We start from the raw sequence: 6554 nt of genomic DNA, 5'->3' as shown, positions 1-6554 counted from the left end.
GGCTCCATAGCTCAGGGGTTAGAGCACTGGTCTTGTAAACCAGGGGTCGCGAGTTCAAATCTCGCTGGGGCCTGTTTGTGTTTTCCTCCCCCCCCATTTTTTCCTTAAAAAAATGTGGAAGATATACAAGTCTACTTCCGCCTTCCTGAGAAGCCAGACCCTGGCAGAGTCACTTTCTCTTTGCCTCTAAGATACTCGCCGCGCAAGGCTACTTGCCTACCATTTCCTTCTCTCTTGAAGAGTCAGACCCACTGCGGGCTTCCTTTTCCATCACGGGTTCCCCGGGCCCCGCGCGCCCTCTCCCCACGACCCCGCTCGCTTCTGTCTGCGCGCGCTCTCCGGTGCGTCTTTCCGCTCCCCTCAGGTCTTCCCACTCCAGCTAGGGACTCGACCTCGCGTCTCCTTCCCTCTCTCAGGGGGAGACGATGGCACCGCCGCGCCCCTTCCCGCCCCGCGTTTGTTTGCGGCGTTCCCCCACGCGCGCGCTGAGGCTCTGGTCTGCTGCTCTGCGCTTGGCGGCTGCGAGCCCTCGGCGTTCGGGTCCCCGCCGCCTCCCTGCTGCAAACTCTGACTTCTTCCTGTGGAGTTAACACAGAAAAGCGCAGACGGCCACATTCATGGCCCGGGACTAACGGCTCTACCTGTCACATTCGCTTTCAGCCTTAAACAAAATTAGTTTATTGTAAACAAAATATATAACTAAGGTATGCTGGCCTTCTGATTTATTCCTGCTGTTACCGGAAGTGTAGAAAGTGAGCCCATGTTCTCAGTGAAGAGTGGGGCCGCAGCCCAGGCGCAGGACGGGCCCCCGGGGGTCTCGGGACGGCTCCCGCCTGCGTCTTCCCCGCACCGCGCGCTTTGGAGGCCTGGGCACCGGCGGAGGCGGGACTGGGTCCCGCCGCACACTCCCCTGTCGCAGGCGCCCTCTCTCCAGCCGGAGGGGACCTCAAAAAGCCCTGAGCGAGTCCCCGTTCCACGTAGGGCCGCGGCTTATACGGGGACCACTTCAGGGTTCGAAAACGGAACCCCGGCCCGGTGCACCAGAGAAGAGAAAATCGCTCGCGGCCACCTGGGTAGAGACCCTTGACTGGGAGGCGTGGAGGAGCGAGCGGGGTCTGCGGCTCCGGCCAGCAGGTGCGCGCTTCCCTCTCTCACCCACGCCGGCTCCGGTCCAAAGAGCCGAGCCTGTGGGTCCAGACCGGGACGGATTCGCTGGGACAGGCCAGGAGCCCGCCAGCACATGCGGGCACTCGCGCGCCCGGGGCTCCTCGGACTCGTCGACCCCGAAACGCCTGCCCCACAGGAAGATCACCCCACTGTAGAAGTCGGGTCACGGGGACCAGCGGCGAGCTACCTGAGGGCTTGACTGCAAACACCCTCCCGACGAAAACCGTGGACTCCCGGGGTGCGAGCGTGTGACCGTGTGTGGGGGTGTTGGCAGACGGTCCCCATAGTAATCGAACAACCAGGTGGAAGAACCTCAGGCCTCGCACTCTGGGGCTCTCAGAGTCTGGGCGTTGCAGCCGCTCCCATACACCCCCGGGTCACCTGGCTGAATCCGGTGGGAGCTGCTGAGGTGCCGGGAGGTCTCCCAGGCTGGCGCTCCCGTCCAGCTGCTGGTGGAGGCGCGGGTGCGAGGCTTGGGACAAGGGAGAGCTATGCCGGGTGGGGCAGACCCTTGGGGCGGGTCGGTTCACCCGAAATGTTCACTGTGGGAAGAGCCGAAAGCCAGCCACGGCACCAGGAGAGTCCAGCGTGGAGAGGCAGAGAGGAAGGGCGAGTGCGGCGGCGCTCGCAGACGGCGGAGCAAGATCGTCGGGAGTGCGAATGGAACAGGGACATGGTTTCCTCGGAGTCGCTTAACCACCATCCCATGCTGTTTTACAGCAGTGTAGGAAATGTCTCTGCTGGTGACACAAAAATAAACCTGTGGCTCAGCTCTGAGTAGATTATCGCGAATTTTACAGCAGGAGATCCGTATCGCTATTTTTACTACTAAATAAACCAGTGCAATTAAAGCGCGCAGGGCGAGAGTAGGTTGTGGCGAGCGCAGAGGAGCGCGCCCGCCCAGGCTTGCCCTGAGGGCGGCGAGGGCTGTGAGCCAGGACCCCGGGCCCTGCACCGCGGGAGCGCGCGCGCGTGGGTCCAGCCTCCTAGCTGTGCGACAACCCGGTGGCCAAAGTCACCACGAGAAGACAGAGTTCCCGGTCATCGGTCGTTTCTGCCTTACACTTTCCTACATTTCCTGAACATTTTGCAAATGGGTATGTACTGCTTATTATCTTTTCATAAAACGCTAAGAGCCGCTTCTCGGGGCTCCTCACCCAACTGGTTCGGCGTTCCCTCCCAGCACTGCGCTCTCTCCCGAGCCCTCCGGCTCTGCCAACCTCTGCGTCCTGCGCCTGGGCCTCAAGATTTGCACCTTTCTTGAACTCCCTTGGGAAGGGGCGCCCAGGCTGCAGAACGGATGGACGCCCCTGCCTGCTACTCGAGTGGATCCAGCAGGGAGGCGCTCACTCGGATTCCAGGAGACCAGAGGAGACAGGGCATACGGAGCGTTTACCCTGTGTGGAGCTACCGGCGGCTGAGAATTAGCGGCAGACGCGGAGATGGGCAGCGGGGACAGGCTGGGCTTGGGAGACTGTAAGACTTTTGAGAATGGTTTCGAGCTGCCAGAAAGAAATCCGCCTTTTCGGTGAATTGATCCATGAAGAACACAATCTTGGAAATATTCAGTAGGTTCGTTAACAGCCGGCTCGTTGGTCTAGGGGTATGATTCTCGCTTTGGGTGCGAGAGGTCCCGGGTTCAAATCCCGGACGAGCCCAGTTTTTGTTTTTTTCATTTCAACTAAATTTCTTCTTGTTCAGATCCTGGATGAGCCAGCTTTTTTCATTTCAACTAAATTTTGTGTTACTTTGACAGTTTTGATCCCGAACGGTGTCCAGCGGTGGCATCACCAAGATTTCCGGGAGTGCTAGGGATTGGGAAGAATCGTGGATAGGAGACTAAGCGAGCCGTCCCAGAAGCAACAGTTGCTGGTAAGACTTTGGGCACAGACCTGTACGCGAGTGTATGCTTTTGCGGGTTGTGGGGCTCTCCTTTCACAGCTAGGGAATAGTTGTCGAACATACCCGGAGTGTAGTTGTTAGTGGACAATATTATGGCGGTCAGCTCAAGTGCGGGTTTCCGTAGTGTAGTGGTTATCACGTTCGCCTAACACGCGAAAGGTCCCCGGTTCGAAACCGGGCGGAAACAACTCGAAGTGGGTTTTTATTTCTTTCTTTTAGAGACGGGGTTTCACTCTTGTTGCCCAGGCTGGAGTGCAATGGCGTGATCTCGGCTCACAGCAACCTCCGCTTCCCCGGTTCAAGCCATTTTCCTGCCTCAGCCTCCAGAGTAGCTGGGATTACAGGCACGCTCCACCACGCCCGGCTAATTTTGTATTTTTAGTACAGACAGGGTTTCTCCATGTTGGTCATGGCTGGTCTCGAACTCCGGACCTCAGGTGATCCGTCCGCCTCGGCCTCCCAAAGTGCTGGGATTACAGGCGTGAACTACCACGCCCAGCCCGGAAGCGGTTTTTATCTCATTACACACTCTTATTACACTGGAGACTAAACTAGAAGACCCCACTAGTATGTCCACCTGGTTACAGCGGCACAAAGAGGGCTTCTACGCTTTTGCTTCCCAGCCTCAATCACCTGCATCTGTGAAGAACCCAATCCACTTTCACTTGCTGTAGACAAGCTGGGCACAGGTCCCATCTACTCCACAGCTGCACGCTGCCAAATGGAATCCCGCATCCCGAGTATGTGTGTGGCCCATTACCCCTTTCATAGGGGACAAAAGTGACAAAAATACCACAGTCTGGCAGCGGTGGGATTCGAACCCACGCCCCCGAAGAGACTGGAGCCTTAATCCAGCGCCTTAGACCGCTCGGCCACGCTACCTCCCCGATACAACGTATTTACATAATTTCCTTCAGTTATAAAGCATGCCAAGGGCCCTGGGCCAACAGGGAGTTGGGACGAATCCACAGGGAGAACCAAGGCAGGATCCGCTCCGCCAAAGCCACTGGCTGGAAAATGGCTCCACCAGCGCCCTGACACGGGATTCTCAAAGCCCAGGCCTCAGCATCTGCTTTAGGAAGGCCACCCATAAAGCCACCCCTGCCGGCCCCCTTTGGGGAATGCGCTCCACAGCAGGGGTAGACTTCCACTCTCTCACTTCAAAAAATCAAAAACAAATACAATGAAAAACAAAATACAATAAAAACCTAAAGAAAAACAAACAGGCCGGGCGCCGTGGCTCACGCCTGTAATCCCAGCACTTTGGGAGGCCGAGGAGGGCGGATCACGAGGTCAGTAGATCGAGACCATCCTGGCTAACATGGTGAAACCCCGTCTCTACTAAAAAATACAAAAAATTGGCCGGGCGTGGTGGCGCCTGTGGTCCCAGCTACTCCGGAGGCTGAGCCAAGAGAATGGCGTGACCCCGGGAGGTGGAGATTGCAGTGAGCCGAGATCGCGCCACTGCACTCCAGCCTGAGTGACTGAGCCAGACTCCATCTCAAAAAAAAAAAAAAAAGAAAAACAAACAAACAAAAACCCCTAGCCTGAGCAACATGGCAAAACCCTGTCTCTACAAAAGATGTAAACATTAGCCGGGCGTGATGGTGTGTGACCAGCTACTCAGCTACTCAGGAGGCTGAGCCCGGGAGGCAGAGGCTGCAGTGAGCCGAGATCGCCCCACTGCACTCCAGCCTAGGTGACAGAGCAAGATCCTGTACCAAAACCAACCAAAGAAAAACAAAACAAACAAAAAACCCCAACAACAACAAGAAAACAGGCACCAAATTGGAAGTATGTATTGACTTTATGAGTCACGAGCAGAAACATTCTTAGTAACTTCATTCATAATAACTCGCCTCTGGAAACAGGCCAAATGCCCACCATCTTCGCACTGGATAAATAAAATGGTATATAGTCTTATCTTATTTTATTATTTTATTTTTTATTATGTGTATAGTCTTACATGGGATAATTATAACACTGATAATGAGCTTACTGCTGCAAACAGCATGGATGGATTTCGCTGACATCAATATTGAGCAAATGCAACCGTCTGCATTCTATTGATCCCACATATGACGTTCACGCATGAGCCAAACTATCTATGCTGACAGAAGTTAAAATCCTGTCACTTGGGAGGAGGAGGTGCAGGTACTGACTTGCAAGGGACATGAGGAAACTTTTTGCAATGCTGGAAATGTTCCTTTTCCATCTGGGTGATAGGTACACACGTGTGTGTGCACGTGTGCACAAGCAAGTGTATTCAATTCCAGGCTCACTTAAGATTTCTGTACATATAAAATCTTGACACAGTACAGATATATTTGTATGAAAATTGTTTCTTAAAACATGACTTTCTTAGTTGGAAAGGCTATTGTTTTAGATTTTACTGGTGTGTAACAAATTACCACACATTTAGTGTCTTAAGACAGCATGGATTTATTATCTAGTTTGTGTGCAAGTTAGCAAGGTTTTCTACTGATACCGCAGCAGGTGACCTCACAATGTTGGCCATTGCTGCAGTCTCATCTGAGGCAGGGGATTCTCTTCCAGCCTCCCTGCTTGTTGACAAAATGCATTTCTTTGTTGCTGTGGGACTGAAATCTCCCGTTTGCTTGCTGGCTGTCAGCTGAGGGCCACTCTCAGCAACCAGAGGCCCCTTTCCTTGGGGCCAGCGGTGCACAGTGTTTCTGGAACTCCACCTTCTTTTAAAGGGCTCACCTGATTAAGTCAGGCCCACCCAGACTAATTTCCCTTTTGATTTATCAAAATCAACTGACCAGGAACCTCAATCACAGCTGCGCAATCCGTTGTTCCGTAAAATGTGGCATGGTTGTGGGAGTGACATGCCGTCACGTTCACTCAGAGGCTGGTGGACTACAGGGCGTGTGCCCCGGGTGGGAATCTTGGGGCCCACCTTTGAGTTCTCCTTATGACAGTTACAGGCCTGAGAACCAAATAGATAGAGTCTCCCAGCAGAACAGGCTTTCCAAGTTCCTTACTTGTCTTTGTATTTGTAACTTGTTGAAAGAAGCTCCTGGGATGGTATGAGGGAGTTCCTGTCCTTCATCATTGCTGTGTGGCCACGGTGGCTTCCTGTGTCCACTTGGCATCCTCAGGCTAGGTGGGCACGCCGTTGTGTTTCACCAGGGGGATTGGGAGACAGAGGCACCGTCTACCAGCGCTCAGCCCCCGAGGTGCTCCCAGAGCACGTGCCAGGTTCTGTTCCGCCCCCTCCAGCCTGCTCTTTCAGTTCCGGAGGATTTCCTATTTGTATGTTTAGACACTAAACCTTTTTCATTAACATGTGCTCACTATGGAATAATTAGACACACCTAAGAAGAAAAAGTAGAGTAAATGAGCTTTAAGAACATAAAAAGCACCCTCAACCATGCCACGTATATTGCTTTTTGTTTTAAAGCTTTTTAGACTATTTTCATGGATTCTTTAACTTATTTGTCTCATATATATATATATATATT

At 53.5% G+C, this 6554-nt stretch overlaps 4 non-coding genes across 4 annotated transcripts; 3 read left to right on the top strand and 1 right to left on the bottom strand.

Moving 5' to 3' along the window:
- Positions 1-73, top strand: TRNAT-UGU. The gene has a single exon. It is a non-coding gene; the product is annotated as a tRNA-Thr (tRNA).
- A 2680-nt stretch (positions 74-2753) lies between these two features.
- Positions 2754-2825, top strand: TRNAP-UGG. The gene has a single exon. It is a non-coding gene; the product is annotated as a tRNA-Pro (tRNA).
- Positions 2826-3183: 358 nt separating this feature from the next.
- On the top strand, positions 3184-3256 carry TRNAV-AAC. Its single transcript has one exon. It is a non-coding gene; the product is annotated as a tRNA-Val (tRNA).
- Positions 3257-3869: 613 nt separating this feature from the next.
- TRNAL-AAG lies at positions 3870-3951 on the bottom strand. The gene has a single exon. It is a non-coding gene; the product is annotated as a tRNA-Leu (tRNA).
- Between the last annotated feature and the right edge of the window lie 2603 nt (positions 3952-6554).

Source organism: Mandrillus leucophaeus, unplaced genomic scaffold, assembly GCF_000951045.1.
Source record: "Mandrillus leucophaeus isolate KB7577 unplaced genomic scaffold, Mleu.le_1.0 Scaffold891, whole genome shotgun sequence".
In the NCBI taxonomy this organism is placed as follows: domain Eukaryota; kingdom Metazoa; phylum Chordata; class Mammalia; order Primates; family Cercopithecidae; genus Mandrillus; species Mandrillus leucophaeus.
The sequence above is the reverse complement of the archived record's forward strand: the minus strand, read 5'-3'. Positions and strand labels throughout refer to the sequence as shown.